General features: G+C 42.8%; 1 long non-coding RNA gene across 1 annotated transcript in view; it reads right to left on the reverse strand.

The window, feature by feature from the left end:
• LOC106739145 (uncharacterized) overlaps positions 1–12,227 on the reverse strand; it is a 141,465-nt gene extending 129,238 nt beyond the window's left edge. Inside the window, exons 1-2 of the long non-coding RNA XR_002087561.2 lie at positions 12,158–12,227; positions 11,760–11,853 (exon numbers count right to left, since the gene is read on the reverse strand). This is a non-coding gene — a long non-coding RNA (uncharacterized LOC106739145). The remainder of the gene's footprint in view (positions 1–11,759; positions 11,854–12,157) is intronic.
• Positions 12,228–13,585: the final 1,358 nt, after the last annotated feature.

Below are 13,585 nucleotides of genomic sequence, written 5' to 3' on the forward strand. Positions count from 1 at the left end.
AGCAGTGAAAACTGACCCTCGGGGGCGCCCTCTTGATCTCCAACTTGACCAGCACCCGACCCGTCCAGCCAGAAGGACCAGCCGGCGACCCCCTTCTGGAAGATAACACCACGCTGAAAGAAACCTCGACGGCAGATTCCAGCACCTGTGGGATAGGTATACCTGACTCTTGTAGCTTGCTACTGTGTGTGTGCATGTGTGTGTGTGTGGGGGGGACTAGCCCCAAGGTTTATGATTTAACTTCATTACAGTGCTTCAATCCGCCTAATAAACCAGAATTTTAAGGATTCCAAGTTGGACATTTGTAGCCAACATCCCTTTTCCCAGATAAATCTTTAATCAGTCTCTGGTTCAGCTGACATGCCCAAACTATAACTGGGACCAGGACCAGGACCAGCTCCCTGTTATAAGAATATTAATGAAAAACATATCCTGATCCCATAAACACCAGTATTTAGAATGGAATATAACTCAGAATTTTACTACCTTCTCATCTAAGGGAATAAACCATGACCACATGACCTGTGAATCTACACAGCTTACACAAACTGCTTGCCAACAAAAATCTGTCATATTAAGCATTTGTTGAACACTGTTGAATAGAAAATTATTTCAAGACAAGCACAAGTAGCTCATGGACATTTCACAAACAGAAAGAATTAAACTTGTTTTATAGTTTATTTACAACACATTATTTTTTCATCTCTATTCCATGCCTGCATTTCCAATATATCTACTCATTCCTAACAAGGGGGATGTTGAAAGGGTCAGTCATGCCAAAGATTACTTTCCTGAAATAGTTTATGTGACCAAATCATGTGAATCCTTTACCCTTTTTGCACCTTCAGATGAAATCACCAAAAAGCTCTTGTGCCAGAAGTTAAATCTCGACAATTTTGGTGAAACAGGAAAAAAGGTGTCTGCTTGAGAAAATTTGAAATGATATTTGCACACCTCCCAAACATGGGACCCTGATAATGAACAGACCATTTAACTATAGCTGTGCTGTCAGGTATGAATTCATAAAAGATTATAAACGAGAGCTGAAACAGTATTTCCAGCAGCTGTTTGTATTCCCAGACAAAAATTTTCATTAAGAAAAAGTTAATGCTGTAAATAGGTATCTATCAATTTAAAAAACATTGTGGCACATTGAACATTACTCATTTAGAACACTATGGTTCTGAAAACTAGGTTAGAACATTTTAATTAAACAGTTAAGCATTATAAAGGGAGGATATTCAGAGTTACATTTAAAAGTCAGAGTTAGGTTAAAAAAAAAAAAGTCAACCTTTCTGAGGGTGAAAAGGGTGCCCATTCCCAGAAAGCAACTGGACTGTATGGGCACAACCACACATGTGCACTGTATGTGCACAAGCACATGTGCTTGCAGCAGCTCAAATAGAAGTGGTGCAAATTTGAGCCAGGGCTTTTTGCCTCAGTGCCCATGCTCGGACATGCACTTTGTTGCGGAGCAAGTTGTGCCAGTTGGGGCAAAATAACCCTGCCTGGCTCCTCCTGGATCTGCAGCCAAGGGGAGCTAGAGCCTGGTGCCAGCACCTGTGCTGTCCCCAGCAGTATAAAAAGCTGCCCTGTCCTGGCCCCATCAGTACAAAAAGCTGCCCTGTCAAGTAGCTCAGGGCTACTTCCTATCAGAAGCATCTGGGGCCCAGCCAGTTGGTACCTGGGGACACTACCCCTTGTGTCAGCTAGACTCCTGAAGCAGCCCTGAGAGCTCCCTGCACCCTTTCCCCACTGCAGTAGTCTGGCAGTGGGGGCTGCTGCCTGGCTGTGACCTGCTGCTACCAGATGGGGGCTACACAGCCAGTAGAGGCCAGCTGCCAGTGTGCTGTGTCTGCAGGGCTGGCCTTTGTTCGGCAGTACTGCCATGTGTGCCCCTGCCTGGCCATCTGGGCAGCTATCACCCGGAAGATGTTCCCAGTGTGGTGGCCTGCTTTGAACTGTCAAAGCAGGTCCTTCTGGCCCCAGTTGGCCAGGAGGTCAGCCACCTTCAGCTGTGTCCAAAATGTCAGCTCTGAGCAGGCAGGGTCCTGCTACTGGCCTCCCTAGCAGGAATTCTGGTGTTCTCTATTGGAAAGCTGAAATATCCAGGGGTCTAATATGGCCCCCACACTGCAAACATGCAGCAAGGGGACCCTTTTCCTGTTCCTGCATGTGCCTCTTGCAGGGTCTCAAAGCGGTTTGAGATGCTGCAAGAGGCACATGCGAGCTTGTCTGGACACACCGTACATGGGCAAAAAAGAGTGGGCTCACAACAACAACTTCTTGGATTGAAGCATGGCAAGTTATAATTCAAGAGACCGAGACATTTTCAGATTTGGTGAAACTTATTTAAAATCCTGGCATCAGCATTAGCTTTGCTAAAAGTTCTGCTTCAGTGAAATTTTGTATTTCCATGAGGAATTGTAACAGGATGGCATCCTAGGGGTGGCTGTGCTCTCCCCTGACACCCCCTTTACCGTGCCAAGTTAGCCAAAAGAGCACCCTTGATTCTAGTCTGCCACGTCTTTGATGTAAAATATATATTAGGGAGGCTGCCTTTCCGCCCTTGGCCACAGCTTCCTGTTATACATGGGCGGGCCCCATTCTGTAATGGGTGTTTCCGTACACCCCAGCCTTATGGGCTATGCGTGGCTCCAACCACCCCTTTACCATGCCCCAAGCCTCGCTGATGTAACGGACGTTGTTTGGTCTCACCCTGTGCCTCACTGGCGCTCAGGCTCTCTGTGGCCTTGTCTCGCCCTGCACCTCACTGGCGCTCAGGCTCTCCGCGGCCTTGTCTCCGCGGCCTTGTCTCGCCCTGCGCCTCACTGGCGTTCATGCTCTCCGTGGGCTTGTCTCGCCCTGCACTTCACTCTGGGGCTTCTCAATCGCTGCCCCCTCTCTGGGGCCTCTCAACTGCTGCCCCTCTCTGGGGCTGGGGTCCCCACACTACCGTGAGTCCCCTATGAGGCCTCCTCCATCCCCTAATAGCCTCACCCAAGTCACTGGTTAACAGCAAACACAAAACACAAGCCCCTGGTCTATAGCATAAATTCTAGCCACCTGGCTGAAACATCCTTCAAGCCACCCCAGGGGTGCTCCATCTCTCACCAGTATCAAGCTGTTGGTGCAGTCAGGACTCTCCCTTTTTGTCTGCTCCAGCAGAGCTCCTTCCCCCTTGGCTGCCAGCAGGGAACTGCCTCCTGGCCTCAGGCCTGGGCCTTGTATGTGAGCTAGGCCCTGCCCCTTCCTGTCAGCTGACCGCTGGCAGGTGTGGGTCACTAGCTCCCTCTGGTTGCTCTAGTAATCTGCACCTGGGTAGTTATCCCTGCTCTCCAAGTAGCAGGCACCTTAGTGCCCTGCTACAGGAATAATATACCTTATTTACTAAAATCCAATACAAGGTTTTTTTCCCTCATTCAATGTGGGGATGGCAAGGTTGTACAGAGGCAGAGGACTCTGGGTGGGGAGCAGCTGCAAGGGGCATGTTAGGGGGCAGAGCCTGCAGAGGCGCAGGCACTGCTGGGGGGACAAATGGTAGGGAGGCAAAGGGTGGAGGTCAGGTTGCCTATGCCACCACTGCCTGTCCCCCTGCCACTGCTTTCTCCACAGTAGCAGTAGGGAAATTGAAGACACATGCAAAGCATCAGACTTAAAAAAAACTACAACTAATTTATACATTTTCCATGTAAAGACTGTAAAGTGATCCACAGCTGCTTCCCTCCACACCTCCCCTTTACCTAGGAGACTTTCCCAGTGGAATTACACAAGAATGAATGCATTGTAATTCCCTTAGGGCATAGACAGAAGTTATGTTTGTCGCATGACTGGCCCCTTGAAAGCGCTCTACAGCCACATCCTCACAGAAGTACATGCTGCAGAGCTCTTTAACAATGCCCAATAGCAGGACAAATTAATCCTTGCATGCCCACCTTGATTTGAATATCCGCTCCTGTGCTGCTCTAGTGCTTGCACTGAATGTCGGGCACAGTGAGGTTTCATGCACCTTTTGAAGGAGCCCTGGATTACCCCGGGGAGGACCCCAAAACTCACATGCCATGACTTTGGATGGATCTTCAGTAGTGGGGGTCCCCTGTTGAGGGTCCCTCGGGAATGGTCACACCTTCTGGCGATTATATGCAGGGCTCCACCTTCCCTACACCCCATCCATGCAACAGCCCTTGAGACAAGCCTCTTGATGTTATGTGATTTGCCTTCCGGTTACCTCAATTCCTGATCTTTGCGCCCTTTTGAGTCATTGGTCTTACTCTCCTGGGTTGGACTTCGGGCAACTGGATATCCAACTCTCTGGCGTACCTCTCTCTGGAGGCTTGATGGTTGCGTGGCGGCTCTACGCCGCTGTCGTCTTAGGAATACTGCCCGTCTATCACCGCTGAAGGATCATGGGCAACCAACAACAAACAAACAAAAAAAGTAACTCTATATAACAACCTGTGCCAATAGGAAACAAAGAAGTAAGCAATAAGGAAAAGAAAAGAAAAGAAAAGAAAAGAAAAGAAAAGAAAAGAAAAGAAAAGGCACCGTTCAAAATAGAACTAAAAAAAAAAAACAAAGAAAAGGGAGGGTCATTGGACTAGCCAGCCCCACTACCCTCCAGCCCTTGCCTGTGCCTCAGTGTGCCCTGCTGCACAGCTCCAGGCTCTTGCTCCTGCTGAGGTCCTCTTTGGCTCTCCCTTGTGCCGGCTCCACTTCTATGCCCAGATGCCATCTGTAGCCAGTGTGCGGAGTCTTCGCAGCCTCTGCTGACTCCAGCATCTCCCCCTGCACCGGACCTCTACTAGCCTGCTGCTGGCTGGCTGCAACCGGTGTGGGGAATCTTTACAGCCTCCGCTGCCTCTCTCATTCCCCTCGGTTCCCTCTTGGTGCCAGATTTTATATCTCCCACTGGGCAGCGTTCCCCATGGATGTCACACACCTGTGCTGGCTCCAGCTACAGATAAGCACAGCTGATGAACCGCGTGGGTCTTTCTTCCTGGTGTGGCTCATTTTGTCTTCGCCATCCTAAAACAAGTAAGTGGTTCTTCCTTTCAGAGTTTTATCTCCGAGGTCGGGTTGCCACTGTCCCAGATTCCCCCGTGGGCAGGGCTCCTTGCTTCCCTATACTCGCACCCTTGGGACATCTTGTTTAATGGGGGTTAAGATGAAGGTGTTCCAAAATGAAGTGCCTTCATTAACTTCTGTTTGTCCCTGACCAGGAGCAGCAGGGCTCAGCTACATCAGACCAGCCCTGCCTCTGGTACTGCCTTCAGGATGAGAGGGGGGAAAGGGAGGGGAGGGAGCTCCATCTGTGGTTTGCCCAGCCTGAGATGGAAGATGGGTAGACTGGAGCTGCACACCTTTTGGGGGGGCTCCAATCTACCCACCCCACCCTCCAGCACAGGCTGGACAAACCCCAGACGGAGCTCCCTCCCAGCCCTTCCCTCCACCCCATCTTGAAGACAGCACTGGAGCTGGGGGGGGCAGGGCTTGGGGTGAAACAGTGAGACAGGCAGGCCTCTCTCCACTGGACTGGCTCCAAAGTGGAGCCCAATCGCACCCCCCCCCCCCAATCAAACAGCTAACATCTGTTGGGTCAGGGGGGTGGGCGAGGTGTCACTGTAACTCATGATGCTTTCTGTGAAGTGCCATGAGTTATACCAGGCAGCTGCATGTCTGTCAGTGCCCTCAGTGATTCCCCATACAGCCCTTATCTCACTGATTTATCTGAAGCCAACAAGAAGTCACATACCACCACATAATCCACAGTACTGACTTCACCACCGCGTGGCTTCTGTGTATAGACCATATACGTAATAAGGCTTTGTTAATAGTCCTAAAACCCAAATCCCTCAGTAATATTTATACAAAACTCCTTTTTCTTAAATGGAAAAGAACTGAGATTATCTAAGAGGTTTAACATTTCCTTTCATATTTTGATTTCAATACTTCATTTTTATATTTAATATAATATATATTATATAAATTTGAGTCCAATTCACTTTATTTTACATGTACATACATATATACACACACACAGTCTGTATGTATGTATGTATGTGTGTGTGTGTGTGTATACACACACACACACACGTATATATACACACACATAAAATCTAGTATACTGAAATCAAAGCGTATACATGTATATGTGTATATATAGATATATACACATCTCTCTCTTATATACACAGATGGTATATAGATAATATACTGTCCAATAATCTCAAAAAACTAGTAATAGTAGTGCAATTAACTCATATTACTAGTCCTACTGATGTCAACACAAGTACTTGTTTAGTAAGATTACTCACAAAACTAAGGATCCGGTGCAGAGATGTTGAGATAATTTACTGTAAATAAGACATTTGTCTCCATATAGGCTTAGTTCTTCAAATCTTTTTTTCTTTCTGACTTCACAATGTGCAGAACAGTTCCTAGTGAAATTCAATCACAATCATTAGCATTTCTAAAGATGTAAGCTGCTCTAAACAGCTGCATTGTCTTTCCTTTTCAACTAAAGCTGAGCTCCATACTTCTAAAGGGAGATTTTTCCCTTTAGTTTAAAGTCCCTCCTGCCACCCCCCAAACTCAGGCACCCATCATTTTCAATGGTTTTGCCCACTCTTAAATAACAGGAAGTGAAATTCCATTTGATCTCACTTGAAAGAATTTGTGAGACACTTAGTGGAGATGAATACATGGTTAAAAGAAAAATACAAAAAATGTGTTAAAGTAAAAATGGCAGTGGGACACTGTAAAAATCATATAACTGAGACAATTCCATTTTAGCTTTGGAACTGAAACCCTTTCCATACTAAATATTGGATACACTATAAATAAAATATTACACAGTTAATATTTCCATTTTTAATATATTGTACGCGCACCGTAAAACTTGTAATCACAGATTTTTAGTTCCATGTGTATATAAAAAATGCCATATGGATTTTTTTTTCCTGAGTGCTTTGAAGCCCAATTGAAATTGTGATTTCTTACTAGCCATAAAAATCATTTGCTGACATTTTAGGAAAAAATGCTGGTAAATTTAGTGAATGTATGAGTCAGTTTTCTCCTCTTGCATCAAATATCACCATTTATGATAAATATAAAGACCAAATTTTGCCTGAGATTATACACCAGTATAAATTCAAAGTAATGCTGTTTCTCTGGATTTACAGTATATGTCCAAGAGTAGAACTCGGTCCAGTATCTGTAACTATGTACCTAAAAGTGGAGAGCACATGTAGTATAGAAAATTAGTAGTAAATATAAATTTGAGGTTCAAGATTAAAATTATTTCAACTACTTTGAATAAGTGTGCCTGGTGATGTTTTAATGAGATAATTTGTTTGAAGACCAGACGTCCAAACCAAAGCAGATATTAAAAACTTAGTTCACAATACAGTTTCCTTATGCATTACTAACTAGAATTGCTATAAATGAGGGATAAAATATCACTATCAACCAGAAACGATAGTGTCTGGGCCTAATATGAACTACATATCCATAATTAAGGGGGGGAAATGATGCTCTAAAGAGACCACTAAAATCGATTAACTGTTTGATTGAGTATGTGCATGTAAAAATCAAAACTTAAACAGTAAAGTCCATACTTGCCAAGGATGAAAGCTAAGGACCATGCAAAAATTTTGTCACATGAGCACTTCCATGTTTCATTTGGTTGCTGGTTTTGCAGACAACAGACAAAAGATGTAGCTATCTATTCTATTATTCAGCAACCAAATTATGTGTACAAATACAAGTTTTCAAGTGCAAATGCACTGCACTCACATTTTCTGTAGATAGGACATCCGCTTTTTGAAAAAGCATTATTAAAATTTATTCCAAACTGACCCCTGAAAAACAAATGGTCTGTGCAGAGATAACATTATTCATAATTAAACTACCAGATGCAAATGCATTTTTGGACAATTTTGTTATACGACTGATCCTTACAAGGCAAGTCCATACATAATGTTAAACTTCAAGGCCAAAGTTTGTAAGTATAAACAAAATATATATCAAGTTAAAACGTTTTATCTAATACTATGCCTCGCACATTGTTTCTAATTAAACTGGGAAGTAATCTTAGCAGGAAGTTAACCCGAAATATCACCCTAATACCGTATCCAATTCAATTAAAATAATGAAGTCCTCATATTCCTAATAACAATGTTGACTTCCATAATATGCTGAACTTTTTAAAATATCTGTTAGACTGATTGTTAAAAAGTAAGTATAACAAACATACTGTGTATGAAAATGTATATTTTAATACATACAGTTTGAAGCATAGCTCAATACATGTACATAAGCATCAAATACTGTGCTTATTTAAGCCACAGAGACTAACAAATGCAAAAAAGCCATTCCAAACCATCACATACCCATTTGCAAAATAGGAGTATGTATTTGCAAATGTACTCATATGACTGGTGAAGGCATCAAAATATCTTGCCTCATCTTTCATACATTTTTAGCACTGAAAAATAAAATGCATGCACTGGAGGGCAATGGAAAAGTCTATTAACAAAACAACTGAGCTCAGAAATACAAATACAGGAGGTCACTCACCACCATGATGAATAAATGGAGCTATGATATAAAGCTGGTGTAACCCAGCAAAGTATAAGGCCCTCTCTAGTTAAAATACACCATGATTCAAGCCAATCAAAACCAAAGAAATTCAGAGTTAGGTCTGATGTGCCACTCTTCAACATATGGTACTGTGCTTTTTCAGAGAAGCATGAGTTAAGCCCACTGTTATCTTAACATTCACTTTTGTTTTGTTTTTGCAATATATGACACATTTTTATACTGTTTCATCTGGGGGTTGATTTGTAAATAGCTTCAAAGTTTATTTCCTTCTAGGGGAGATAAGCCATAAATATGCTTTCTCCCTTTACATGCATAAGGATTTATGAAAAAATTCAGCAGAGGGGGCCTCTCCCACAAGATTCAGAGCTGGTTTCCTAGCCCTAGAAAACTTTGGTGGTGTTTAGAGCCGAGGTGTTTCAAGGCCAGCCATGGAATTCAGATCTCTATTTAGATTTGGAAACACTCACTAGAGTTTGGGGTGTTCTGATGTGTGTTTAGATCCATATCCACTGTATAGGCTACAATAATTTAATGTGCTATAACAAGAAAAATTCATTCTTGCCACAGACAGTAAAAAATTCAGATGCATACCATTCTTCAAAGGAAACAAGGGCCCCATCTGCTGATGTTTAAATGTACTACATTAATACACACAGTACAGTGTTAGCACTGATAAGAAATGTATTGAATAGCAAAGATGAATCACAATGGTAGCAGTGCAGCTTCTTGTATTTTTTTCAAAACTGATTTTAGCTACCGCAGTTATTCAGCAGGAACAATTCCTGGTGACAGCAATAGGAATTTTGCATGAGAAAAGACTGTAAGATTGGGTCCTAAATTGGTACGAGAGTAAAGGAATGAGTGTCAGCCCAATGTTCTTACAAAATAAAAGCTCAATACCTATCAAATGAAAAGTGATTGAAAACAAGTGTTGTTTTGATCAGTTCTTTCACCACGGTAGGATTCTTGTATTTTAGGATGTTTGGAAAATTCATATAGATTATAAGTTTAAGTGGGACCCTAAAGACCAACCACAAGAAAAGGCCTATGGGGAATATCACAATCAAAACTTTTTTAGAGTCTAGGACAACTGATGCCTAAATGCTGTGTTTTAAGAATCTTTACATCTAAGCACTAGTTGGTCTAGATAGTCCTGTACATCTAATACCATAATTAGCAACAACATTAGCATATTGTCATTTTCATTATTACTGTTAGTATTATTAATAACAACAGCAATAATGGCAATAATAATAAAGTTGAGCTGCTTTAAAAGGAGTAAGAAGTCCTTTATTATGTAAAGGCATATTTAAAACATGACATCATGGACTGGCAGCAGCTTTCCCTCTAAGCTGTAGGGCTGTGCAAAGCTTCGGTCCCTTATTCGATTCGGTGGAGATTCGGCCCAATTTGGTGGCCGAATCTCCAAGTCTGAACCAAATAAGAGGACCCTTTAATCTGTCCAAATCGAATCAGAACCCTCCGAATCAATTTGGAGAGATTTGGAAAGATTCGGAGATTCATACATAGACACAGCTTTAAATGTTTTTTCTACATACCTCTAGGTAGCAGGTGGCTCACGAACACTGCAATGCTGGGGTGCATGGGGTGCCCCACAGGAGTGTGGGGGGCTCCCCAGTGTGCTCGGCAGCAGACCCAGAAGTGGACCAGAAGCACATCTGGTCCACTTCTGGATCCTCCAGGGAGCACGCTGGGGGGGCCCCCTGTGCCCACCAACTTGACGACTGGTGCGTCCTGGGTCTGGGGGGGCACCCAGGGTCCCCCCGTGGCTGATTGCCAAGCCAGGGAGGTGCAGGTGGCCCCCCAACATGCTCCCTGGTAGACCCAGAAGTGGACCAAAAGTACTTCTGGTCCACTTCTGGGTTTGCCACTGAGCATGTGGAAGGGCCCCCCGCACTCCTATGGGATGCTCCATGCACCCCAGTATCACAGCATTCACAAGCTACGCTGGTACCTCAAGGTATATAGAAAAAGCATTTAAAGCTGTGTCTTTGGCCAAATAGATAATTCTCTGAATCAGCATCGAATCTTCAGATTTGAATTCAACCAAATTGAATCAGGGACAGTGATCCAAATCAAGTAATCGAATCACTGTCCCTGATTCAGGCCAAATCTGAATCGAATTGGGCCCACTTCGCACACCCCTACTAACCTGTGTGGCTTGCGCAGCTGCGCGGTTGCACCTGGCAGCGTGGCATGAGCGCACCTGCACAGCCGTATACATCGCACAACTTAGAGGGAACACTGACTGGCCGGCATCTGAGTTTTTAATCTTACATAAGCAAACTTTATTGTAAAACAAAAAATATATTTTGAAAAGGCAGTGGCCTAAATTTACAAAAGTAGCTACTGATATTAGGTGCCCAATTTGAAAGACCTTAAAAAGGGTATGCTTTTCAATAAGAAAGGCTTTTCAACACTTGATAAAATGCAGCTCTTCTGTGTAATCTTAGGTAAGTCACTCTCCTGCCAGTGCCTCTGTTTCACCTATTAAATGGTTACATGGTGCTGACCTCGAAATATGTTTTGGAGCAACGGAAACATGTTTGATAATAGCTAGGTATTATGCCTCAAGGTGGAAACCCAGCAACTAAGACAGTTAATACTTTTAGTGACTTGAAAATGCCAGTCAACAACAAAATGGTGGAAAAAAATGTTCTTAGCTTTTAGTGAATTTGATATATATATTTGACTTGATAAAGGCTGAGCTGCATTAAATATTCAAGACCTTATCTAGGTAGAAGTGAACCCACAGGTTTTGGTTTCTCCTCACTGTCCTGGGGCGAGGGGAGCTCCAGAGCTGTTCCATGGGAGCTGGGCTCAGCCTGGGACAACAGCAGCTGTGGCAGCAGTGAATGGATGGGTTCCTCTGCTCTGCACTCTCTTTCAAGCTGGTGGGAAATAACCCCATGGGATCAAGCAGGAAGGGGAAAACCATTTGGCTTGCTGCTGCTGTCCTAGGCTGAGCTCAGGCCCCATGTAACCTGGATGGAACAAGACAGGAGCTCCTCTTGCCCCTGGGACAGTGGGAACAGCAGCAGTGGTGGAGGAGGAGGAAAAGGAAGGGGACAGAACCAGCAGGGAAGGAAGGAAACATGCCTCTGAGCATGGAGAGGAAGGGACTAAGGAATTTTTACCTTCATTGGGGACTTAAAGTCCCTGATTGCTCCTCTTGCTGCATGATCAGAAAGGAAGGTGAGGCCCCACCACTACATCCACTCTGGATCTGCCCTGGATGTGAAGAGAAGAGGTGATAATATAGTATAACATCATGGAAAAGGTGAGACAATAGTACTCTTTCAAGCACCCAAATCAGCTGCTTTTCCCAGCCTATTATTATGGAACGTGGGCTCTTCAGAATAACGCTAAAGAGGCTAAGACCTTCACTTTTAGTCTTCCATGGTTAGTATCTCCATTCTACATGTCAGTCACAGAGAGCACAAACAGCCACGATGACCAAACATATAAGGCTGATTATATAGATATAGCCTAAGAAGCAAAAACCCACTGGTGCATGTACATACAACTACCTCACCTGGTTTTAGTGCACTTCAAAGCCCATCTGTTTCTTAGCTGAGGTTGCAGAAGGAAATGACTACTGTTCTTCTCCCCTGAATTATACAGAAGCAAAAACTGTCACAAGAAAAGCTAGGTGAGTATTTGCATCAGCTCTCCTCCGAAGAACTCCACTGTGGGGAGTTTTGCATCCTGCCTAAATAAGTCGTTCTACCAGCATTCATGAAACTCTATTTACATACCCCTGAAGTATACAATTACTTTGCACTATATGTCTCTACTTTCTATACAATACAATGTACGGACACTCGGTACCAAAGAATGAAATGCAATGCATCAATAAGTCCTTTAGCCATTAATAAAGTATATATTAAATTTGGAAAGTCTCTAACATGCTGAATAAAAAAGATATGCAAATATACTAGACATGTACATAATATACAAGATGTTCACCTTCCAACACAAAATGCTTATGAAACTGGAAATTGTATTTCTAACTGTCCACTGGTCACAAGGTAATATGCAAAGCATCCTACCACATGGATAAGAACAATAATTAGAAATCAAAATGTTAGTGAATTCTGCAGTGAGCATAAATGTAATCCACAGGATAAACAAGGCTGGCTTGACATTTGACTGAATAAATTAAAACCCAAAGTACTTTGAATACAATTCAAGATGTGTTACAAAAGTTTAGGACATAAAACAATAAAATAAAATCACCCTTCTAACATTAATTGGTTTTATTGCAGTTTGCTCAAAATTGTTTATTATTGTGCCTTTTAAGAGTCTTTCCTATCAGCATTTCTATTATAAATTCGATTTTATCAAGCCTGTAACCCGTCTGTTGAAATTTGCTTTGGGCTGAAATTTGTTTAAGATGAGAATTTGAACAGTGTAGTAATGGAGGTAACCGAGCCCACCTCGGAGCAAATGAATATAAAAATTAAATCAAATCTCCTGGATCAACTATTTCCCCAAAACAGATTTACCATTACATTAACAATAGGATACAAAAATCTTTCATTATAATATTTTTATACAGATTGGGCCTTTCAGTCAAATTACCGGCTGGCTGACCATTATACACTACTAAAAAGAAAAAAAAAAAAATAGGTATGTCAGAAATCAGCTTGTTCCAAAAACAGCAGAGCAGTTGTGAAAGTGTATATGGATAAACTCTTCCTTGATTGTGGAAAAAACAGAACATCTACTAAGTCAGTCAGAATGGGTGTCATTCTCCACTGCACTAACGGAAAATAATCAGGAAAATCATTACAACTGTATCAGGTTTCAACATAGTAGCAATAAAGTCATTATAACGATACACCCTTGAAAGGTGCATTTCTGTTACTTTGAAAATAAATATCTTACCTATACCTATTTCTTTAGAATACTCCAGCACCAGCATCTCCTTTTTAGACACAATGATCAGTATCCAGAAGGG

Source organism: Alligator mississippiensis, chromosome 5 (assembly GCF_030867095.1).
Source record: "Alligator mississippiensis isolate rAllMis1 chromosome 5, rAllMis1, whole genome shotgun sequence".
Classification (NCBI taxonomy): Eukaryota; Metazoa; Chordata; order Crocodylia; family Alligatoridae; genus Alligator; species Alligator mississippiensis.